Below are 26,516 nucleotides of genomic sequence, written 5' to 3'. Positions count from 1 at the left end.
CTCAACTTTTTGGCTCACCCAACTAACATTTTCAGCTTTGTAAGCCAACTTTTCCAGCGTTGTGCTGTAAAGTAGCTGAAAAGAAGCTGCAGATACAGCTACAAGCAAAAGCTAGCAAAATAGTTTTGCATAGCGTTTACTCAACTTTCTCACAACCATTATTCAATTTGTGAGTCGCACTGAATAACATCAGCTAATAAACGCTAATGTCACTTCTATACACACACTAATCATCTTTCCACTTGTAGCTGCAAAACAAAGCTAAGAAAGTGAATATATTACTCATTTGATGGCTTCTACACAACCAACAACTCTTGCTGAATAACATAAACATCAAAAGTGCTTTTTCAACAACTAAACAACCTGTACTCAGCTTATAAACTGTGTTAGAGCAACTTCGGAAGCATTTTCACAGTCAACTAGGTTTATTTTTAGACGTGTGCAGTTTTACAGCTTTTACTCTGCTCTTTTATAACTAGTCGAGAAAAGTGATTCATGTGCACTATTATAAAGCCTCTACTCAGCGATTTTGTTGTAGAAGGGAATGTTGATTTGTTTACATAAGTTCAAAGTGTTGGCGTAGCACAGTTGGTAGTGTCAAGGTTTGCGAATGAGGTCGTCTCGAGTTCGATTCCAGGTTCCGGTGCAGGGTAAATAATATGGTGATGATTTGTAACTAATTTCGGTTAATTTGATTCACAGCAAAATAAACTCAATAAATTCCTTCATAAAAAAGCGTAAACAGTATTTAACCCGGCTTCAAGTGAAAGCTGTGTAGTGATTATTGGACAACCGGGAAAAGGTTGAATAAGCGCCTTTCAAGTTCACACACAACTAAACAGCAGGATAACAGCTGTATAGAAGCGTTAATGGATATGCAATAAGAGCTTCTCCTGACTGTTCCAATAGCCATAAGTAGCTGACTAAGTTCGCCAAATTTGCTTGTATAGAGGTTGAGTAAAGGTTTCCTCATATCGTATAACGTTTGAATACAGCTTGAGACTGTATAAATGAAATGAGTAAAGCGTTTACATTGTGAAAATTGTTAGCTGGGCAGCTCTGGTACTCTGTACGGTCCCAAGCTAATCGATGCACCCCTCGAAACATAGGAAAATCCACGAACCCCTCAGTTTATCTGCAAAATTTTCATAGCAAATCAAAACAAACATAGTGTAGTACTAGCATTTCGACTAGAATAGGGTTGTTGTTGTTGTTGTTGTTCTTTATTAGCGACCGTTTAACCAACAATCAATACGAAACTAACGATTTTAAATTGGCTCACCACTTTAGTAGCCTATTGGTCCCAAGCAAACGATTAACGTACCCTATTCTAGTCGAAATTCTAGTACTACGCAATGTTTGTTTTGATTCGCTATGAAAGTTTGACAGATAAAATGAGGGGTTATTGGTTTTTCCTATGTTTCGAGGGGTGAATCGATTAGCTTGGGACCGAAGAGAGTACCAGAGCTGAGCCAAAAAGTTGAGCACGTTATTTCGGGACCTTCTAGTCTTAGAGTTACCTCTATGGTTTAACCATTTGGGTCGTTTTTGATAAATTACAGTTTAAAACTTAAAAATTAGTATTTGAATTTATCACTTCTTAACCTATTTCCGGTTGCCTTCTTGGATCTGGTCATGGTCGGGTCTTCCTTAATTAAACGTTGAGGACTGCTATAGATTTGGTAGCTTTGAGTGATACTTTCTTCCATTGTTTCCTTAGTATGTTGATGATACCGATGATTAGCTGGATTGACACTATGAGGAGGATAAGTGAGAGCTTCCAGTTGTGGTCTTCTAGGTATCCCGTGTGGACTTCTTGATTCTCGATTATGGTGACGTCCTGGTCACCGTTTTGGGTGGTATCTTTGCTGTCTGCGTTTCCCATTGTATGAGTGCTGAATGTATGGTTGTACTGTAGTTGAACCGTGGATGATTTGAATATGACTGTTGCTTGATTGCCATTTGTCGGCTTTATAAGTATTGCATTTTGCTGACAGGTCTCTGCATCGTAGCGGGGACAATCGATTAATATATGCTGAACGGTAATTGGTATTCCACAAGATAGGCATATATCCGGGTCTTCTTTTCTTGCAAGGTGGCCATGAGTTAATTTGGTTTGCCCAATTCTTAGCCTTGTTATGATTCGGCTTGCATATCGATCTTTATTGTATGAGGTGCTCCATTCCGAAATGGTGTTCTTGATTTGCCTGAGCTTGCTGTTGTTCATGAACCATTTGTTTTGCCAAGCTTGGTTTATAAATATGTTCGTCAACCATTCGTTTGAAATCTGCGAATGGTGTGTAAATGTTGATTGGGGATTTGTACATAGCCCCATGTTTTGCCAGGTCGTCTGCTTTCTCGTTGCCCGTGATGTTGACGTGAGCTGGGACCCAACAAAGTTCAACGTTTCTGTGAGTTTCTTGTAGGATCGATTTGATTTTCAAAATTGTGTTGATCCTCGTGGATTGACCAGTTAATTCTGTTAGCAATTTCAGCTGAGCATAGAGTAAGGTCAATACATGTCGATGCGTTTGCCGAATGTATGAAAGTTGGGCTGCCGTCATTCAGTAGCATAAACTCTTGTTCCTGTATTATTTCGGCGATCATTTTTCCTCTGCAATCATCTCTATGGTGAGAGTTGAAGTCTCCCGATATAATAAATGGCTTGGGGATAAGGTTAATTATGTTGTCAAGTTCTTTTTTGTTAACTATCTGATTTGGTGACAGATATATGCTGCAGAGAGTCATTTTTCGAGGTAGGTTGATTTTTATAGCTATTGCTTCAAGACTTGTGTTAAGTTGAATTTTTGAGTATTTTATTCCATGTTTGATTGTAATAGCAACTCCACCTTGTCCTGAAGGACGGTGGTAGAATAAGGTGTTCGTTTGACCTGTTTGTTCTTGTTTCTTGTAGACTGATTAGAGATGGCTTGTACTCATTAATCAATATCCGTAATTCTGCGTCTTGTTTTCTGACGCCATTACAATTCCATTGAATAATTTAGGTTGATTTTCGGTTTGCTGTTGGATCCATTCTAGTTGTTTTGATGACGATTATTGGGTTTGGGGTTGCATCTCATCATCGCCACCCTCTTGAGAGCTGACATCCGATTCTGAATTAACGTACTCAACCGTTTCACATTTTTTCATCTTATCGTTACCTTTCTTTTTCCTTGGGGGAGGTTCGATGGGATTGCCTTGGCTCCTGGTGTGTTTTCCTGATGGTTTGTATCCGTATAGTTTCAGTGTGTTCACCAGTTTGGAATAATTCTCTTTGAGAATTTCGAGCTCCTTTTCTGCCGTTTTTCTTCTCTGTAGGCATTAACTGCCTGTTCAAACTGGTTTTGCATTTCCATGAGCTTATTTTCCATCTCCTTCATTTTTTGTTCGAACTGTTTCTGCAGATTTAACCTTAGTGATTTCGCGTAGGATTTCTTTTCTTCATTTAATTGTTTGATCTTCTCATCAAATTGTTGGGTTAATGCACTTTTAATGGAATCTGAATATGTGATTTTATTTTCGCTTTCCACTATTTTTCTAGCTTCCCAAAAGTTAATATTTCTGTCAGGGTTACTTCCACTCACTTGCTATAAAAAAATGTTTTTCGGAATTATGAAATCATGAGATGGTATAATGATAATTGGTATTTGTAAGCTACAAAACGAGATCGTAAAGTACGTGTTTGACACATCAAATCTGTCAATAATGCTTTAAGTGCGTCACATTAATCGATTTTACGACTCGTGAGCGCTCACTCTGAGTGAACGCTCACGAATCATAAGATCGCTGATTGTGACGCCCTGAAAGCGAAATTGTCAGGTTTTATGAATCAAACACGTACTTTACACCCTCTTCTTGTTACTTACAAGTACAACATATCATTATATCATCTAATGATTGCATAATTCCGAAAAAATATTTTTTATAGCAAGTGAGTGGAAGTAACCCTGATTTCTGTCCACTTTCACTTTGGTGATACTTCTTTCTTGAATGCTGGGCACCCTTTGAAGAATGCTCCATGAGAATCACCACAGTTAACACCTTTTTCTGCATTTTCACAGATTTCATGGAATGCCTCACCGCATTTGTTACACTTTTTTACACTGTTACAGTTTTTTTTCCGATATGCCCGAACTTATAGCACACGAAGCACCTCAAAGGGTTCGGATACCACGGTCTTGTTTCCAACAGAATGTACCCAATTTTTACTTCTTTAGGTGGAACCGTACCCTTGACAGTGAGGACAAAAATTCCAGTGGGCCTGGCTTTCACTTTTAACGTGGACGAGAATTTTCCCGTCTTTCGTTTTTTTTGCGCTTGCTACTTCCCCGCAGTAAGCTTTAATTGTTTTATCGACGAGAATCGGAGAGACTCCATGGAAGGATTAACCCTCCTCTCCCCTTTCCATAACTAAAATCTTTCCACCACCTCCACCAGAGGTTTCCCCCAGCCGGGGGAAACTAGAATTATTCATCTGGTAAATTTAAGCCACTGCGTTAGGTGAACAAATTGCACACCGGGTTTATTGACACTCGCGATTTGATGACTTATCACTTTGGCCGTTCGACCGCTCGTGTAATGTGACAACACTCGAGGGTATTTAATTGAACACAAGCGAATTAAAAACAGCGACTGTACTGAACCGTGGTCAAGCTAATATTGCCTAGAATAGGGTAAGTTAATCGATTTGCTTGGGACCAATAGGCTAGTCAAGTAGTGAGCCAATTGAAAATCGTTAGTTTCCACCGGTTGGTTGTACTAACGTTGTACTTTGTTGAGCTATTACCTCAAATTGTACATTATGCAGTACTAGCAGCGTAAACAGTATCCCCAACAATCAATACGAAACTAACGATTTTAAATTGGCTCACCACTTTAGTAGCCTATTGGTCTCAAGCAAACGATTAACGTACCCTATTCTAGTCGAAATTCTAGTACTACGCAATGTTTGTTTTGATTCGCTATGAAAGCTTGACAGATAAAATGAGGGGTTATTGGTTTTTCCTATGTTTCGAGGGGTGATTCGACAAGCTTGGGACCGAAGATAGTACCAGAGGTGAGCCAAAAAGTTGAGCACGTTTCTTCGGGACCTACTTGTCTTAGAGTTACCTCTATGGTATCCCCCCACTCCGGCTCTCGTTAATCCGACGACTCGATAATCCGACATCACGGTCTCTTATGCAGATTTTTTAAAGTGTTAGGATGGTACCATTGTTTTGTATGGATTTGACAGTCAGATTAACAGATCAACCACACTAATCCGGCCACAAATTTGTCAGACAAGCGGGGGAATACTGGAATAATAACGCTCTTTGTTTGCTTTCTTTGTTCATCATCAACGATAATAGCAATAGCATCGCAATCTCCGAAAGTATACGCGCTCAATTCTCATTTGTTTCGATTAATTCGTTGACAACCACATATTTTCGTTTTACAAATCATACATACTTATAAATTTTTTTGTGAATTTAAGCGCTCTGAGACTGACATATACGAGCGTCAATTTTGACATAAAATTGAGCCATAATAGACGCAAAATTCAGCTCAATCAAACGTAGTTTCGAATTTTTCAGTCTCGGGGCACTTAATTTTACATGACATGTTTGTTTACGTCTCATCCTTTGTGTCAAAGATGGATTCCGTCACGTGCAACATTATTTATTTCTAAGTGTGTATGTTTATGCATTTGGTTCTGTTCTGGCTCAAAGACATACGAGACTACATAAAAAAGTTTCATAAACTGATTATGAATTGTGAAAATCAAAATGACATTTATAGCTGGCATCCACTCCCTATGTCACTAATGTTAGTTTTGACGTCGGACTTAACATGTACCACACGTGCGTTCCGGTTTGGTGAATTTTAAACCATTTATTTACTGTACATAATTTCTTCATTCGCCCTATTCAGATAACACTTCTGAAACTTGTGAGTTTGACAGAACCACCAGCACCAAACTGTCGGGGTACACTGGTAATTTACTGGATTTGTCAAGTTGCCCCCGGGTCGGTGAAGACCTAGCAGTTTTCCTGAAGTTTATTAACTCCCCTTGAATTCTATTGATTTTTCTGATATTTTTGGAACTTCTTTAAACTCCTGCCATTTTCACTTAAATTCTCGAAAATTTTCAAAAATTCATGAAACCGCCTTTTAATTATCGAAAGTAAAGCTTGATGGATCGAAAACTTCTGATTTCATCTTTGTCCTACGTTTCGGTCCATGTGGGATCATTTTCAAGGACTCTTAAAATTGTGTATAATAGGAAGTGACGGCTGAGGTTACTGAAAACATTAATTCCATTAATATTTATGATTGCTTTATGTGTTTGTGATCTTAAATGTGTGTCATTACTTGTGAAGATATAATGCTTACTTCAGCTTTCATCACTCAAGTTGAACCAATTATTTCAAAATTTCATTACAATCTATCCACGGTAAGGGTGTGCTTGCCTGTTGGAATCATTACCAATCAAATTTGTCATGTATTATTATTGATTAGCTCGCTTCATAGACTTGATGCTTTCATCATCGTGGAGACTTCCAACCCATTCCGCTCGGTTGTCACAATTTGCCAACGCGCGTTCACTCGCGTAGAAAAAAAAACCGGAATCAACAACATAAACGATCGAACAACGGGATCGCAACTAATTTGTCTAGCTTGGCACGGATCGCGTCCCAGATGAAGAGGAAGAAGAAGAAGAAGAGAAGAGAATAAAGTTGGCAAACCAAATAAAGCGATGAAAATATGCGCAAACTATTGAGTTTGTATAGCTCTCCATCTAAATAGTGTTATCCCGAGAATGATTGGTAACGGGTTTAATCTCGGTGAAGGTCCCCACAACAGCCGCAGCCTCCATCCATCCCATGCCACGATGACACGAATACAGTTATAAATTTGAAATCCGAACCCGTCGTGGTCGTCGTCGTCGTCGTCGGCGTCGTCATCGCGGCGCACCCCGGGCTCCTCTGGGTACGGTCGATTAGAACGAAAAGCTGTTGAATTTCACTCCTTTTGTGGCTACCACCACAATGATTTGCCGGCACAAACATGACCGGTGGATCGGTGTCAATCGATTCCAGTCAGTGGTGCATTTCTATAGGCACCGGCGATGGATTTGACTTCACGGGAATTTGTTCGGTACTGATTTGCTGCTTTCCCCAACCTAATGGATCGTTGGGATTAGAGAGCGCCAGCTTCATTAGTGCTGGTGCTGATGACTTAATACGATGACAGTTTGGTTCTCACGGCTTTAGGGGTCATAATTAGTTCATTCATTCTGTGCGGTGGTCGTCAAATGTAATAAAATATGTACGGTAAACTTCATTAATCTAGTTCATTATTTGAATTGTGGCAGTTAGATACGGATAGAAAGCATCTGATCCCACCGAGTCAGTTTCGGCAGCGAGTGGCCACCATAAATCAACACCGATAAAGGCCGAGTGTGGGAGGTGGACCACCCGTGAATGTACGGCGAATGTTTTCCTTTCCCAAAATGATACCGAATGTGACCATTGGCATTGTTGTTCTATGTTCTTGTTTTGGGGTCGTAAAAAAGCAGATTGGACGATGCTATTTGGTGCGATTTTATGGCTCTCTCACCACCTCTATTGTGCCGTGAATCTATTTTGCATGATTTATGCGTGGTGGTAGTGGTTCAAGTTGGTCTCGATTTGGAATGTTTGACAGTTCTGTTGAGTGGTCGACGGCATGGATTTTCGTTTTACTGGTTTGAATTCTCCTGACTTTGACTACAAACCGTTGAATATAAGTAGGTTAATTTCAATATTCGTTAGACAACATTCTGTTTTATTTATTTCAAGGCCACACAATTTTTTGTGCCGTTTGTTGATAGTGTATTATCCCTTCGTTGACTCATTTCATGGACCACGGTATGACCACCACTAGAATGGTCATATTTGACGATTACTGCTCAATGCCAAAGAGGTAAAACTCGCTTCTTGGCAGGTTTGAAACCATAGAGTGCGGATCCTTGACTGTTAGACCAAGATACGCAATATAGCGGCGCTGGGGGTGTAGTGGTAAGCGTGATAACCTCTCACCCCAGTAGACCTGGGTTCAATCCCAGTCGGCGCCGCCGGGATGTTCTGAGGCATAACATCTCTGATCACGCCTTCCTTCGGATGGGAAGTAAAGCCGTTGGTCCCCGGTTCATGAGTTGATGGGTCGATAGGTAGGATCCAGGTGTGGGAGCTGGCTTCCTGGCACGTCGGTAGCATTGGTGCTCAGCACGGAAAACAAGATCGACGGAAAAAACAAACCAAAGGAAAAAAAAAAAAAAAGTAAATAATTTATTACTGCCACCTGTTCGCCTTCCAATAGACCTTATGCAACCCAGTGATTTCCTGGTAAATTTGGAACTGGTCACTCATTTAGAATTATACCCTTTGCGCCCTTGTAGGAAATAAAGATAACTGGTTCAATAACTGGTTACCCTGGAGGATGCCATCACTGAACATTTAACTTAAAATCGTGAAAGTGGGGTTACTCACTGAGTGAGTCAAATTTTCCTACAAATCTGCTCGAATATGACGATAATCGAGAAAAAATTTACCCAGTCTAAACGGCCGATAAAACTAACTCAATAGCCGAGTCGAATTTAACTCATGATTGCATTACATTGCGTAGGACCATTGGGCTCTGTAGGGATACCCGTTAAACAAATTTATAGTGAGCGCCGTTTAAATGCAATTCTAGCTATTCAACGGGACTTTACGGTATTCATGAAGTTTTCCTAGAAATACGCACCGTTTCACGGACGGGTCCAAATCGCACAACGGAGTTGGGCTAGGCATTGCGGGAAAGATCTCACCAGCGAGCTTGAGCCTACAATGCTCTGCGATTTTCGAAGCAACAATCATACCATCCGACCGACCAATCCTAATCCTCACTGATTCACACAGGGGATTATCAGACATGTCCCCCCACCCCAACAAAGTATTCGCTTGGGCTCCGGGGCATTGTGGCATCACTGGCAACTCCAACGCTGACAGACTGGCCGAGGCGGGACCATCTGGTACACCGATGAAGTTCCCCTTCCGGACATCAAGCGATGGGTCGAAACTTCCATGCAGGCTAGGTGGCAAGAAGAATAGTTGGCAAACCAAGGACCGCTTCTAAGGACAATCAAGAAGAGCACGCATCCATGGAAGGATCTTGGGATCCTGAAGGAGCAACGAGTCATCTCCAGGCTTCGCACAGGTCATACCAGGCTCTCACACGATTTCGGCGGAGGAGTTTTCCACAAGACCTGCGTCGTCTGTAATATTCCAGCCACCGTCGAGCATATCCTCTGTGTGTGTCCAAAGTATGAGCTCGTGCGGCAACACTACGGCCTTTCGGGGAATATCGGCTACATACTGGGCGACGAACCTTCGATCCTGGCTACCCAGACCTCCTTCCTGAAGGACGCTGGTTTGTTTTTCAATGTTTGATTCCTTCCTTTCAGCCGTCGGGGAATCTCAACCCGAGCAGGAACCGATAGCTAATCGATAACAAATGAATATCTTAATGTGGTATGATACCAGATTTTGGTATGCTTGTGGTATAAAACCTTGTTTTGATATTATTCAGTTATCGATTTTTTTTTGTAAAAAATCAAATGAATACCAAAATAACAAAATGTGATTTGGGGTTACTTTAATAATGCTCGATGAATGTAGAAAAAAAAAATTAGAGAAAGTCAAACAATTTAGTTCTTTAAATATGAAACTTTGAATGAGTATATAATCAGAAAACTTCATAAGCAATAAAAATACAACATTCAATATGTGATGGCTGTATCGGAAATACATTTCATAAGTGATGGTTTGAGTGCTTTTTCAAAAAGGCGAAACATACGAAAATGGTTTTTTAATATTTTTGTGAAAAATTTAACACATACTATATAAAAACTATATCCGATATCAACGGAAATACCCTAAGCCACAATATGGAACCAATGTTTCTTATTTGGAAAAAGCACAGCGAGTAAATTTATTCTTTATATTATGCTATTAAAGTTACCCCCATTATCAAAGATACCCCGATTTACGGTATTATTTTTGGTATTTTACCTCTTATGTCAGCCTCACTAATACCACGTTTAGGTTGCCAGTTATGCTATTTTCATAAATTTGGTATGAATAAGTTATTTTTTTCCTGCTCGGATACCGGACGGGGGCACCGCCTTACAAGGTGGAGCTCGGCCTTGTTCGGATTAGTCAATGAGTTAACTCAATGTCAATGATCTAATTTGTTCTTCTGTGTTTCCCAAATATTAAATGTCTTCCAACCAAAACTCTGTAAATTCCAACTGTGTTACTAAGTAACCCCTTTTTTGCAAATTTTGAATAAAATTCGACTCAATTTTAAATTAATCTCATTGCCCGTGTACTAGTGTACTCATAAACTTAAAAAACTTATTATTTTTTTTCTTTTTTCAAGCAGATTTTTGAAGAAAATTTTTCTCACTTTCTTCTATTTTGAGTGAAATTGGACTCAATTTTGAGTTAGTCTTATCCACTGACAAACTGAAGCAAACGTACAGGTAAGCTTTTTTATCACCTCGCAACCGGTCGTCTCTCCCTCAGTCATAACAAGCAAGCACGGGATTGGTTGATTGCGGCCTAAAAGTTTGATCAAATTTAAAATAGTTTGCTAATGATAAATTATTATAATCTTTAAACCAAACAAATCTTACATTCAATCTGAATCAAAAGGTGTGAAAAGAATTTAAATCCATCAGTCATTTAGCGTTCAAGGTGTTTCCTCGTAGAGCTCGATTTCCATCACACCTCGCAATTTCAAGAGCACACATCTCAAGATCTACGAAAATTTCAGACATTTCTTGCTTCTCCGTAGCAAACTACAAGTAGTAGTTTCATCTACGTGCACCCACAGAAACCTTATTATTTTTACCAGTGAAATTGCGAAGTGTGACACGAAAAAGGACGCTTCAGCCTAACACTATTTCGATACACAATGTTTTGATTTGCACCCCAGTATAGTCCTCAAAGACGTAGTCCTACACTGAGGCAAATAGACTTAAGAATTTCATAAGGCTCGACTTATGAACGACACATCTGAATTTCATAAGCGCGACTTATGAAAGATTTTCGTAGTAGCTCTTATACGCCTCTAGCCGTTCCAATTACCCAAGCATCGACAGACGAGCGGTCCAGACATAGGACCCGTAATCTCAACGTCTATGGTTCGGTTAAAGTCTGCCCCTTTAAATTATTTTTCATAAGGCAAATCTATGAAATTCATATCGATTTCTTGTGGCTAAAATTCATCAGTGGTTCTAATGGAATTCTTACGTTCTTTTGCCTCGGTGTACGTCCAGTCTTGAAAACTGTCATTGTAGAAGTCACAAAATGCTTGATCATAGTCACCCTTTTTTATTTCATCACTCTCGAATCGGACGCTCACTGAAGCAACGTACCAGTTGCTTTTAACAGTTGACAATGAAAGTTGGTCACTCACCGCTCCACTCAATCAGTCGTGCTGTTTACACTCTTCTTCATAGTGAGTGTCATCTCAGCAGTAATTTTTCTATCAATCAGTATTGTTGACATTCGTTTACCTATCATTGATGATAATCGTGACATTCATTTTTCCTATAGTAGCCTCCGGTTCTAGCGCACAGTTTTTGTGGCCTTCCCACGAAGAAACCGAAGAAAATTTCTAAGGTGTAATCAACTCTGCACATTGTGCCGAAACACATCATGGCACACTGATCGATGCGTCATGACACACGATGACAAGTGCGACACAAAATATAATATAAAATGGATTCACTGTTTTGTGTTGACATTTTTCCAATCGTTGCTAAGGTTGATAAGGATTCATTCGATTTTCTGTTTCGCGAATAACCCGACTGCAAATTAATTTTCCATTGAGTGTGTTGTTTCATGCGCAAGCTAACATCATCTTCTGTTGAACGTGCTGCGAGCTTAGGGAGAAATTCGTTCATGTAGCCGTAGTAAACCAAAGAGAAAGTCGATGAAGAGAATCGATGATTTTTTTTTGTCAATGCCATTTTCCAGCGAAATTGTCCCCTAATCATAATAAAAGATTGTATAATTGACGAGAGACTCTTTGTCCTTATGCCTTCGGGGGGATGAATCTCTACAGATAGTCCACACGGCTTTTGAAAGATGTCCATAGATTTAAGGAAGTCCAAACGAACTAGTCAGGGTTACCATGCCCCGCAGAATAGACCAGAATTAACTAGAATTAAATATTAACTCGATGGCCATAGGATCCGGACCGAGAGTCAATTGTATGGGTAAGGAGCATTGAAGCGATAATGTACGGTGTCAACAACACCACGGTGCCGAACGATCCTACCATTCTTAAGATGTATCTGCAATCGCAGCTGTTTCTCCTGCAGAACACCCTTGACTACCCTATTGGTCCCAAGCAAATCGATTAACGTCGAAATTCTAGTACTACACTATGTTTGTTTTGATTCGCTATGAAAGTTTGACAGATGATATGAGGGGTTCGTGGATTTTCCTATGTTTCGAGGGGTGCATCGATTAGCTTGGGACCGAAGATAGTACCAGAGCTGAGCCAAAAATTTGAGCTCGTTTCTTCGGGACCTTCTGGTCTTAGAGTTAACTCTATGCTGGTACGATTGATGGTTCACCAATCAGTCAGCCGTACAGCTCATTCTATGGACTGAACTCGGATTCGATTGACTGTGGAGGTCTCTTTATGCTCTTTCGCAACTGTTCGTATCTCCGATGGCAATAGCAACGTTAAGAAAAATGCTGCTAACAGAATTGTGAAGGTAACCACATTGGAGGTAACAGAGCCAATCTGAATCGCGGTCTTAATGAACGCAATCGGAACAGGCAGCAGTTTCAGGGAGATTAATATGCGATTCCGGCATGACCAAGGATAAAATATATTAAGGAACAACAGGCAGATGCAAACAATCAACGACTGCAACCAGTATCGAGATTCTGGACCGATATTTGGATTAACCATGGACATTAGAGTGATGCAAAATTTGAAATTTTCGCTCCACAATACTTAAACGATTCCAAATCGGATCCTGACTAATCTCTCAAAATTTGAACCTATTTGGTGAGAAACTGAGATGGCACAAACTATTTGAAGTTTGTATGGGAATTACTATGGTAAAACCAAGATTTTTGTTCATGTCAATCTAATAATTCACCATATCGGTCTGCTTCAAAAACTTTCAATTGTACTTGTAGGAAATTTTCCCAGCTACAACTTTGCTGGAGATCACTTTTTGATTGAATGCAAGGATCAAAAGTTATCAATGGTTCAATGCGCTGATGTGTTATGATTATGCTCAATCAACCTGCTGAGCACATTGGTGTTTCTGGGGCGTTGAATAGGACACAAAAATCATGGTTACTATGTCACACTGCAAAATACAGTATTGCGTACAGAGCAGTTGCTTGATCATGACATGATCTTGATCAGTTTACCAATCTCTTAAATAATTAATAACTTTTTCCTGTCTCGTTTTACATATAAACGATCTTCAGCAAAGTTGTAGCTGAGAAATATTTCTATAAGAAAGGGTATCGAACTGTTTCGCAGCTCAATATGGAAAAAGACTAGAAGGCAATGAACAAAAAGTTGAGATTTCCTATAGTAATTTACCTGTAAACTTCAAAAGGCTTTTGCGAAGTCTGTTTCTGACCAAATGAGTTGTTACTTTGGGAGGCTAACCAGGACCCGATTTGAAACCATTTAAGCACTGTGGAGCGTAAAAGTCAAATTTTGCATCAGTCTAATGGACATCCATACAAAAGGGGGAGGGGATAGGCAGTCAGACGAATGTAGTACCTAACAACGACTGCTGACACTGGGAAGCTACTGCTGGAATACCTTCCTAATTTTCAGATTGTAGCATTGCCCTAGTAGCATGATGAAATTGCAGACAAGATTCATCTTCCACTGCCGGTTGGGTACTTGGTTTTGGCAAACGTCTGCCAGAATGACGCACGGTTGAGAACTTTGTTCTCCTGGATGGACAGCTTCTGCCATGAGTCACCCTTCTCCTTTTCGCGGAGGGGCTAATCTTCGAGTGCCACTTCCTTGAAGCGGATGACCGGCAACCAACTCGTTGAATATTATCACGACTTTTTTCCGTCCTTGACTTGAAAATGTAAACACACAATCTCAAAAGTCATAAGTGCAGGGTTGCCTAACTCATAGGTTACTGAGACTGATAGATTGATTGCCACACTTTGGCACGTTCAGCAAAACGCTTGACCTAGCTTTCGGCACAGATAAAGTACTCGGCACAGATTGGGCCCTCCCCATGGACATGGAGGTTGACGGTACTGAAGCAAAGGGTTATGTTTAATTTCTTTATATTTGCAACGATGATGATTTCCTATAGTGACACATATCTTCTTCTTAATGCTTGAGTATGCCTCAAACGATTAATTCTTGGTTGTTAATAGAACTTCCTTGATGAAATCGGACTGAGCAATTCTGATTATAATATCAGATTTGTTCTGTATACAGAGGAACTGGGAGGGCTTATTAGAAACTTCTCACCAATAAAATAATGATCTTCTAGTAAATTTTGCACATAATTTTAATAATATTTTATTTTTTAAGCATATTATTTTTGTTACAGTCAATTAGCATTAGCATACCATACAAGAGGTTTAATATTACTTGCTCGTTTTTGCGTAAAATAATCAATATTTATTTTACTTGTAATTACCTTTGAAAGTTTTTTTCAAGTTTTTTTTTGTGATCTGAAAATTTTCCCAGTTTGGTTAGAAGTTTCGAAGCTAACGCATGTCCACAGGCCTAATAGAAAGATAGGCAGGAAAATTGAAGAATGGTTGCATGCAGGGTTGCTTCCACTCACTTGCTATAGATGAGTGATTTTCAGAGTTTTGAATTCGTTAGATGTTGTAATGGAAATTTGTGTTAATGGATGCGGGAGGGGATTGAAGGGCGGGTGTTTGATGCATAGAGCTTATCAATTTCGCTTTCAGAGTGTTGCAGTCAGCGGTTTTATGATTCGTGAGCGCTCGCGATTCGTAGAATCGTTGATTGTGACTGCAAGTGGATTCGGCGGGTTTTGTGTGTCGGACGTTTGCTTTTTGGCCTCTTTTGTGCAGAGTATCATTATAGCGTCTAATGGTTTTGAGATTCCTGGTTGCGTGAAATACATTTGTGAGAATATCTTTTTGAGATTTAGTAGTCACGTTTTGTTTGTAGTTTATATTTTATTTCTTTCATGTAATTATGGTAAATAATAGTTATTCAATAATAGATAGTTCATCCATATATTCGTACCTTGACGCGAAACGCTGTGGATTATGAGATGCCCGATGACCCTGGAGGGATCGATTTTGCTTACTGAGCAGAAAATCATGGATTTAACCCCAAGCTCTTCCACAGCACAATAAGTCGCCACCATCATTTGTATATTTGATATTGAACATTAACCTCGGAAACTATTTGCATATTAAGCGAAAACGCAGTCCTGTATTGTCGCGAAGCGTTATAGTTCTGAGATGCGCGATGACCCTGGAGGGATCGTTTTTGCTTACTGAGCAGAAAATCATGGGTTTAATCCCAAGCTATCCGTCATGACTCTTAAAATCGATGATCACTAAACAAAATGAATATGTTCTTTCGATAGCCGGCTATCGAGAGATTAAATAAACAACAAATAAACAATACATCCTTTTGGTTGCATCGCCAACTTGAGGTGAATCCTAACCGAATACCCTACCCAACCCTCCAACTCCGTAGCACTTATGAGGGTGTCGCTAAGTCGGTGGCCTCTCGTTAAGTAAGTACTATATCAACATTTCCTTCCCTATCCCTAGTTATGGTAAAGATGGGTGTGGCCGGGAATAGCGACAGTCATGCTTCTGTTACTCTTGTTTAGATTGGAACCAATGTTTACTCCCCAACATTATTCCTGAAAGTAGTCTAACTGAGGATTTCAGAAGAGACGTGAGTGTCGCTAGTATCCAATCTACGAAGTATACCATAACAACGCTAACGCTATAAAGTACTCGGCACAGATTGGGATGTGCAGAGTTGAAAACCCCTTAAAAATTTTATTGATTAATATCGCCCTAAGGATTCTGCTTTTTCAACGGGTGTTAGAAGGATTCTGCTTTGGAAGTTGTTAGAAAAAGTTACCGTTAAACGGGGTGTCTTTGATCAGCACGTGCAGCGCTGAGCTGCTCAGGCATCAGCATTATCCCTATCCATTATCCACTATCCAATCCATCATTGGATATTATCCCTATCCCTATCCGGATAATTTTGAAGCCTGGGTCGTTTTTGTGTCAATAAATCTGGAGAACTTTGAGATTTGGACGTATTTGATTTTGAGGTTGAGATTTTATTTGCGAGAAATCGGTGATTGACGTGTTTTGTTACAAAAGTAATTACGTCCAAATCTCAAAGTTCACCAGATTTGTTAACACAAAAACGAAGCTCATGACCATCAAAACAACAACCATCATTACTTGTTGTCTGTGTCACACTCAGTCTAGATGGTTCTGAATGTCAGATATGAACGTCACTCTTTCGAAGAATTGTCAGATAGCTCAACAAGTCAGTCGGGGTTTGGTGTGGTGGGTGTCATCGGTAAGATTCGTTTAATTATGCTTTGGTCTTTTCCTTTGGCTACGTACGCTCTCGTGACAATCGTGAGATGTTGCAATTCTGCCTATGTCAACATATAAAACATCTGCTGGGATTCACAAAAAACGATTACCGATAAACGGTTGAACATTTTTTTCCTAAGGATCGGCAAAATTTGACAGTTGTTGTGAATGTTTTACCAAAATATTTGCGACTTGGCTGTTGGATTCTCGGCACTTGTTTTTGCCGGGCTCGGCGAAAAAATCTAAGCGTGGATATTGAAAAGATGTCTAGGCTGATGGAGTTAATTTTTTGTTTGTTTAATTTTTGAAGGAGCAAATAAAATTTAGCCCTATTCAATGCAAATAAAATTTAGCACTATGACATGCTCTCTGCGCTTTTTCCAACCTCCACAAATTATTTTTATTATTATAAATTTATTAGTTTTCTATTAATTAATTAAATAAATATTTTTTTTTTAATTTTTTGGGCAATTTTGGCATTTTTAATTTTAGGTTTCAGACAATCATGATGTTTTCATTTGTATTATAAAACCAATTTTGAGTTTCAAGGCGTTCTAAAGCTTAGAGAGAATTTTAGAACTTGTTGTGAAAATCCAGCTGTTGGAGTATTTAAGTTTGTTGATACCAGAACCATCGGGATATCAAGAAGGCAATTATTGTGAAAACGCGTTGAATTTTGTATTAGCGAAGTGGAAAGAGAACGATACGATACGACTTTTGCTGTTTTTTGGTTCTGAAACGCGCTTTTGAAACAAATTCTAGGCCCTTATTGTTCCAAGCGCTTTGGAATTATGAGTGCTGCATATAATTGGTTTGAAAGCTATTTATCTGACAGATCTCTTTAAACTGTTTTGAATGATCCTATTTCTAGTCCCGTGGGGAATAACCTTGGAGTGGCCCAGGGAAGTGTATTAGGGCCTTTTCTTTTTATTATGTATATTAACGGCTTGCGACGTGTTTTACTATTTTGCGAAATTAATATTTTTGCAGATGATACTGTGTTATTCACTGCAGCTAAGGATTTAGATGATGCCATTTAACACTTAAATGAAGATTTGCATTCTCTAAGCAGATGGTTAAATTGAGATTGAATAAAACAAAAACTAAATTCATGGTAATTTCACGGAATCGATCAAATGAGAACGTCTCCGTTGTAATTGATGATGAGGCATTAATCACGTTCGGGAGATTACATATCTTGGCGTGATAATTGATGACAAACTTAAGTTCAACTCTCACATTGACAATGTCAACAAGATCGTTATTACATCTATACAAATCAATAATCTCTTCTCATCTAGACTTTTGCCCTTCCATTTTATTTCTGGCCAATGAAACACAAATATCGAGATTACAGCGCTTGCAGAATAAAATTATGTGTTTGATTTTGCAATGTAATAGATTCACTTCCTCAACTTTGATGATAGACGCCTTACAATTTGTCGGTGAAGCGAAAAATTGTATATTTGACTTCCCAAGTAGCATTGCAAGTTTTATCGAGGTTTTAAAGCATTCTACAAGTCTAAATCATAGTCTACAGAACCCTCATAAAACCCAAACTGACGGTTTGCTGACTCGATATTTGTGTAATCGAATTGAAAGAGCTAGTGATTTTCATAAATATAATGCTAGAAACGTGGATGAAATAAGAACACTAAATTTATTGACTAGTGCTTCACAAAATACATTGTATTTTAAGGGAATAACTGCTTTTAATTGAATGCCGAGACTTATTAAACGTACAATAATACTAGCAGAATTTAAGAGTTTATCCAGTCATTTTTTTTAATGAATTTACAAATTATGTATCTTGGCTGGCGAGCTGTATGTTGTTTGGAATAAGGGTGACGCACTTGGCATAGATGGTCCACAGCGGCTCACGACGAGCAACTGAATCCGATCAGAAGCGGTGCTTCCTCCTCCTTCTTCGGTGAACCGAGGGCTCTTGAAGGCAACCTTGATAACTAGCTGCTTGCGGGGAGCCTTTCGTTGTGTACTGGCAGAAAATGAACAACGCCACGCGCCAAAATATCTGCTGCTGCTGTTGCTGCCACCACTCACCACACGCGGTGATTAAATAAAAACCGTCCGGTGAGACCAAATCGATTTCGAAATCTGTGTTAGGGAAAGTGCTTTTCGCAGGAAATCAATGATAATTTTATTATCATAGCTACAGTTGCACATTCGTGCAGATTTCAATAGTGACGTTTTGAAAATTGATAAAGTCTTCCATCAACTCTGGATCAAAATCAGACCACTTTCAACCCGCGACCGACTTTGGTTTTTGAAATTGCTCCCCCAATGTTGTCTTAAAAATACATGGTATGCTAGATTTAAACTTATGAGAACTTACATACTGTAGCCAGCCCGGGCGATCCGTCTCTAAAAACGTGTGGCTTAAGCGCCACTCCACAAGGGAGACCACACGCCCAATGTAAATTTGCCCGATTGAGACTCTCCTAAGGGCGAGTCCATTAAATTTCCTAGAAAGGATTTACGGATCAGGCAAGCCGGCTTTCAACTAAACGTCCAAAATGGGAAAACCCTATTATCTCCATGAAACCACAAACACGATAGTCACTCAGAGAGTCGGTGAGAGTTCACTCATACCTAAAAACCTCTACAAAAGAGAATTTATCATCATCGGCAGTCTCGTCACTTGCCACTAGACGTCACCCCGATCTGGAAGTGGACTACTCTCCCGAACATTCAAACTCTCAACATGAGGACGGGACACGAAAACTACAGCGGAGAACGCGAAGTGATGTCGAATACATTCAATCAATTAAATCTAGGGAGATGATCATTTTACGAAAACATTTATTATTACGGAACTATTCAGGCGGTATATTTAGTGCATAACATTATCCTACGTATCTTTATTTACATGTTCCAATTCATTTCGGTTTATTTGTGTGTGTTCGCTCCTATCTCCTATGTGTGTGCGATTTCTCTCTCCCTAACTAACGTGCTCATGTGCTCTACTTAATCATGTGTGTGACGTCACTTTATCGACAACTCAGCTCCAAACGAGTCTGCGCTCCTGGTGACCACGACGTTGGCGTTGAAAAACGTTACTTTTCAAAAGGCGGGAATGCCACATCACGAGTTCCGGAAAAGCGTGTCACGGAAACTCGGCGCTACTCGCTCATCAGTCTTAGACTGGCAAAAAATCACTCCGTGGTGCCCTCGCCAGACGCCACCTCCAAAAATAGAAAAGTCTTGACTCACCAGATGATGTTGATTTACAGTCGATGACCTATCGACGGGTTCGACGCACTCTTTAGTGATCGTCGATGGTGATCCGATGAATGGAGGTGTTTCGCTGACAATGGCGTTTCACACGCCGATGCGATGGCGGTTACTCTGCCGTGCCGGTAGGTTGACGAACCGGCGGGTGGACCGTGTCCACGTGGAGATCCCCTGAGTCTCCTCGGACCGATTACGTAACGGATCCGTCCGCTTCCGGCCGGTTGGCGATTGCCGGGAAATTCCGTCCGTTGGGGAGAAGTTGCTGCGTTTGGGCACGGTGAATTGCTGCGAACGATTTAACACGACTACACCAGAACAGTGAGCACAAGCACGAGCACGGACATGGACAGCACATATTGAGCACATTAAAAATTACCTGTAGATTTCTCTAGCCTTTCTCCTGATCGCACTGAAAATGTATTTTCGTTATTTCTCTGAAAACCGTTTCGTAAAAATGAATATCGTACATACAACACATCTTTCATAAATGATACGAAACATTCGTTTTTCCTGTCATCTGGCGCAATGTCAAAATTACGCCTTATTCGTATAATAAACAAATACATCTTCGTACAATCAAACCAACAACTGCGCTTATTGTCTCCTAAAGTGCTGATTGTGTGTTGGAGATGGGATATATTTTTTTTAGAAATATTGTCGGTTTGACCAATACATGCAAGGTACCACAATAAATCATCGCAGTGGTTCTATGTTAGAGAAAAAAAAAATACATGCAAGCAGCAGAAAAAGCAAGAGAAATCGAAGTACCACTGCATGAGTGCTTCTTATTGCCTTTAGCTTTACCTATTCTAATAGCACAGATAGAGCGATGGTTAAAGCACAGATCTAACTAACGCAAGGTACATGAGTCGAGTCCGGTCTGAGGCCTATTTTTATTTTTTTGTCATATTTATTCTTTCCAATGATGAAGTTATTTTTACCCATCCTCACCAACACACTCCACATTTTTCGGTTTCCACAACCAACACTTGTGGACCGCTGGTTGGGTGTAGCGATAGCGAGTGTGGCAGTTCTAACGAAACTAGCTTCATACAATGTACAAATCCATTTCGTTGCAGAAAACAACGAATAAATTCGTAGAACAAACGAGTGATTTTGTTGTATAAACGAAATTTTATTTTCAGTGCGCACACAATTTACTACACGCACACTTATTCTACTAGCTAAAGGAACGAACAAAAATCTTTAATTAATTTTAAACACTAGACATCACTTTAAATAACATACTTTAACTAGGAAAAACGACCACGAACAAACGCGCACACTTCAAGAACGTTGGGAAGTCACGGACGAAATGATCGAGAACGTGAATCCTCAGATAAAGGAAAGTAAAACTCGGACGAACCGGAAGTCCATCATTTCCCGAAACCCTTCGTGTCCTATCGTGAATCTAAAGACACGAAAGATAACTTGGCTCGTTTAATTGCGCGACTGTCCCTTTCCTACCTTATCCATAAATTAAATGGACCCGTCTTAGGAAAGATTTCAGCAAAAATGCTTGTGTCTTCCTACTGCCTACCATAAGGAATTTAATTCAAACAATTTAACATTATCAAATTATATACAAATTTATACAAAATTCCTGATCGTTACAATACGATTGATGACCTTCACAAATATCCAGATGATACTCTTTAAAAAGTGTATGGTGGTCCTCAAAAGGACCGCTTGTTATAATGCTAAGCTGTTCAACACAGATGATGCTGGTGAGCTGTATGTTGTTTGAAACAAGGGTGACGCGCTTGGCATAGATGGCCCACAGTGACTCACGAAGAGCTACTGAATCCGATCAGTAGCGGTGTGGCTTCTTCCTCCTTTTTCGGTGAATGGTCGCTCATGTGGACTGCAGCCGGGCAGCCTTTCGTTGTGTACTGGAGAACAATGTTGAACACCGCGCACTGAAAGCACTGCTGCTGCTGCTGATGATGACGATCGACCGGACACCACCACATACGGTGATTGAATAAGGCGAAACCGGATGGAATTCGATTTTGAATTCTGTGTTTGGGAAAGCAGTTGGACATTTGTGTAATTTTTAATAGTGACCTATTGAAAATTGGTAAAGAGTTCATTTTAGAAAATTCGTAGAAAAAAAAATCCAATCGATTGGCATGTTTAGAATAAAAAAAAAAAAGTGGTCAAAACCTCGAAATCCGGTCGATTTTTTTTTTGTAAATTGCACACCCAATATCGTTTCAAAAAAAGTAATCCTACGTAAAAAAAAATGCAACTTTGAAGCTTAATTGGAAGATACCTGGAGTAATTAGTAAGTTTTTGGGCTGTTTGTTGGGAGTTCGTGAGCATTCCTGACGTTGCTGAAAATTATGATAACATCATAAAATTATGGGGTTGCTAGTGTGTTAGGACGCTTAAGTTTTTTTTTCATTTATATTGCAGGGAAGCAACTGTAAACTCTAGAGGGAATTTGTATTTGTAACTGTAACCAGTTTGTTTTGTTTGCTAACCTCGCTAAAATGTCATATTTAATTATCTTAAAATCATCCAGCTCAAACCTATGATCATCTAAAGCTTGATAACCACTGGTCTGTTGCGTTTGTTAACACTTAGCTCGAACGTTCCTTATTAGGGAGCCTAGTTCCAAATTTTCCACTGAAGCTGACAATCATCCAAAAGTGATAAAGCTTTGCAACATGCCTCTTGGACATTTTCCGTCAACCGGAAGCAACATGGCATCGATCCTTTTTCACACCAACTACGTAACCGTTTCATCTTTCCGATGGTATCAATTCCGTTGCGTCAATACATTTACGCCCCAGCATCCGGGATTCCAGCCCGGTAACCTGCCAAACTTCATCAATCATGCACACGCTCAGGAAGGTACTTACTGCCTAGCTCGTAGCAGTCCCAACAACAACGAATAGCGTGAACATTAGCTCCTGATTGAACCGGCTTGCGGTGCCGAGAGTTGCCTTACATTTTCTATAAAATATGTGGTATTCCTGAAAGCTCAAGCGCATCACCGACCATCGAACAGAGAGAAAGACCTCATGCCGAGCGTATCAAATCAGTCTCGATATATATATTATCGCCCGAGATGATGCTTAGGCCTGAGCTGATTACAACACGGCGCGAACTGGTGCCACTGCTGCTGCTGCTGATGCATCCCATTTCGTGATGTTGCAATCGAATGGCTTTTACTCTCCATAAGGGAGGAGAAAATATGTAAATCGATGCCACTTTGGCTAATGCCCAAGCTCGTTCCTACGCCGGCTTGAATGTCTATTTTTATTTTCCAATCATTTTCCAATGGCTGAGCCGAATTAATTATACCGGGCGGGCGCGTGCGGCTTTACTCCAATGCAGAAGCTGTTACAAAATTATTCCAAGCATCGTTACGGTTAGTCTTAACAGTTTCACTACAAATATAAGAAGATATTGTTCATGCCACTTCCTTTCGGCACAACAAGGCACCACATCAATTGTGTCAATCATTGCAATTTTCAACATCTATCTGTGTCCAAACGACACCAAACGAAATAGCCAACTAAGCAATGTTGCTACTTAGTGGTTACACTTTGTGGTTGTTAAAATCCAGAAAACGCGTGCCAAATTGTTTTAATTTTCCGTTTGTCTTGCCCACCTTCACGCAATTGATTGATTTCACGCTCGTTTAGCATCATCGGTTGGTTAATCCAATTTTGGGTGGCTAACACCGTCGCCGTTCCTTTCTCCAAAGTGAACTACTGAAGCACCGAAGTATTGCAGAATTGAACAACAACATGATCTATCCACCGGTGTCATAACACACCTTCAGTGAACGTTAACTGCTTAAAGATGAGCGAATATTTTTCTTCTTCTTACTATAGATGGGAAGGCCACAGCAGGATTTGTGCGAAATCGTATAATGCTAGGGGAGTCACTCGGTTCAGCCTGCCATATGGCGTGGCTTTGGAAAGGTCAAATTCGTCACGGTTCGAAGACGATTACCGAGTCATCTACTACACCTCGATTGAGGAAGAAATATACATTTGAACGTACGATGGGTGTTCTTTCTGGTCAATGGAATTCAAGGTTGATGATCTTTCAGCGAGCGGGGTTTGAGTGAATTAATGCTAAGAGAAAATTTAGACGGTTGAGGATGTCAAACATAATGACAGAGGTATTTATATCATTGTAGAACGACGCACACACTTGCCACGACTCTCTCCAATTCCCGTTCGACAGAAAAAAGCATACAAAGTCGAGTATGAGAGAAAATGAGCGCTTCATTCATTTCACTCACTAATAAACTTCACATTTTTCGTTTTCCATTTTCTTGCATTGGACCGCAGCTCTGTATATCGCATCTTTACATCATGCGGTCTCCACTAACATCTTGCGATGATGAATCTCTCATAATTTTTAGCAAATCTTACATCCTTCGGTTGGGTGAAGAGGTGCACAATCCTTATGCTAAATTTTAAAAATGATTGAAATAATAGGAAAAAGGTATCACACCTACATTCCCCTCTGATTTGCATAAAACCACCCCTTAACTATTAACACCTGTCTCGAATGCATCTATCTTGTTTCTCCTAGGACAATCTTCGTAAATGATCGCGTGCTAATCGGTAATTATTCACTATAAAATACGCTATTTGGGTGGTTTCAAAAACCACCCTAAAATAAAACAAAACTTTCACTAGCTATCTCTTTATTCTGAACCGGACCGAGCACAAAGCTCTGAACAAAGATGCACGGCAACAAAAAAAAAAGCGAAACTTAAAATCAAACGATACTAAAACGAAACTTCTTAATTATAGTCTGTCTTACCGATGAACTGCTGCTGCTGCTGCTGCTGCTGCTAGCAGTCAATGAGCTATTTGAAAGAGAAAAACAAAAAACAAAACAAAAAATCACAATCGACGAAACATGAAGATCCTCGGAATGCGATCGTCAAAAACTGGCATTCAGCTATTCCTCTCGCACAGTATTGGCGGTGCATCAGTGTGTGGAAGCTGTGCAGCATAATCACCCACTTTATCATCTTTCATCGCCACCGACGACGACGACACCCACTACTACTGTAAAGTGGCGTAATGTGATGCCGACCGGCCGCCCGAATCGTTTCTCATCTCGACCAACCACTGCTCGGTCCGGGGGTGGCTATTTAATCGATTCATCACGCTAATTATAGCGTATAAATTTTTCACTTTTTTTTTTCAATTGAAACAGTTCATCTTTGCGGGTGTGGTTCAGGCTTCTCGATTTATGTATTGGTCTGAATGTTTCAAAACCATTAACATTTTAGTTTAACAAAACTGATTGCATAATGGAGTTGAGTTTGAGAGAAAAAAAAGATGAATTCATATAATTAAATCGAACCACTCAATTGAATTTGATGTAAAGAACTTTTGGTATAAGTGGCGTAAGTTTCGATTAATTTCCTTATAATTGCTTATCTTATGACAGGTACGCGTATTTCATTCTAGTTTTGCAGATTTTTTCATTGACAAATAATGGTACTTGAGTACAGGGAAATAAGGAAGCCTTTAAGAAGTGGATTAAATACGCGAACATAATAGAAGATAACCATAACGACATCAGAAGTAAATTACTCAACCTACTCCATGAGTGACGATCTTATGAAAACTTTACCGATGTATTTTTTTATAGGTAACTTGAAAGGCCTCCGATTGTAATTTTACAAAAAGCGACTGATTTTGAACTCATACAAAATATTATAAATTAACAATAGACGCAACAGTATATGTGTGTGTGTGTGTCATCCTCTGTCCCTCACCCAGCCGGGGGCGTAAGACAAGTAGAACTGCGAATAATTTGATAAAATCTCATGCTCCGTTATGGTGCCCTTTATGTTGTGAAGACTAGTACTTGAAAAATGGTATCTTTTGAGGCAAGACAGGGTGTCCTTATCAAGTTAAGGGAACATAATGCACTCGATATCCACAACAGGTACAGCAAAACATCACATAGACGCCTTTATTCACACTTACTATTCAGGGGTAGAAGGTCAAAAAGAACCACAGCCACCAACTAATACCCTGTGCATATTTAGTATGTAATATGTTTTATTTGGATATACAAAATGTTTGACGCCATGCATCATCAAAACCATAATTTGCTTCACCACAAATACACATTTCAACAATCTTCAACTGGAACGTACTCACCAAATCATTACACCCGGGAGCGCTTCCCGATGCTTCCACGCATATTTGTCTCTAGTCATTTTTAAACAATTCCTCATCCAGCAACCACACAATAACTAAATAGGGGAAATGGATAGTAGTGGGTTGCTACCAGGTTGAATTTACGGTTGGTTTGATGTTTTTGTCTTCGTAAGTTTTCGGGCAGGGAAAATGGATGTAGTGTCGGCCTAAATGCCCCTAATCAGCAAGACTAAATTTTCAATACCAACCAAAAATATCAATTAGTACCGACGCGTTCAAGCAGATAAAATTGATAAATAACAGATTTTTAGCGATGGGCCCAATCTTAGATCCATAGGCCAATATCAGAGCCATTTCCCCTATCACTTTTAACATTTAAAAAAAAACCTAACAATAGATTAGCGCGGTCGAGGCACACTCAATTAACAATAGAGATCTCCAAGCGCAATCTCAACGGCGCCGGTGG

At 39.8% G+C, this 26,516-nt stretch overlaps 1 protein-coding gene and 1 pseudogene across 1 annotated transcript in view; one reads left to right on the top strand and one right to left on the bottom strand.

The window, feature by feature from the left end:
* LOC135697644 (uncharacterized) overlaps positions 1-21,868 on the bottom strand; it is a 115,562-nt pseudogene extending 93,694 nt beyond the window's left edge.
* LOC135697643 (uncharacterized) overlaps positions 1-26,516 on the top strand; it is a 338,903-nt gene that overhangs the window by 84,579 nt on the left and 227,808 nt on the right. The gene's annotated exons all lie outside the window — the stretch shown is intronic.

This window comes from Ochlerotatus camptorhynchus, unplaced genomic scaffold (assembly GCF_037179485.1).
Source record: "Ochlerotatus camptorhynchus isolate MF236.1 unplaced genomic scaffold, CSIRO-AGI_Acam_v1.1 ptg000077l, whole genome shotgun sequence".
Classification (NCBI taxonomy): Eukaryota; Metazoa; Arthropoda; class Insecta; order Diptera; family Culicidae; genus Ochlerotatus; species Ochlerotatus camptorhynchus.
This window is presented reverse-complemented; position numbering and strand designations above follow the sequence as displayed.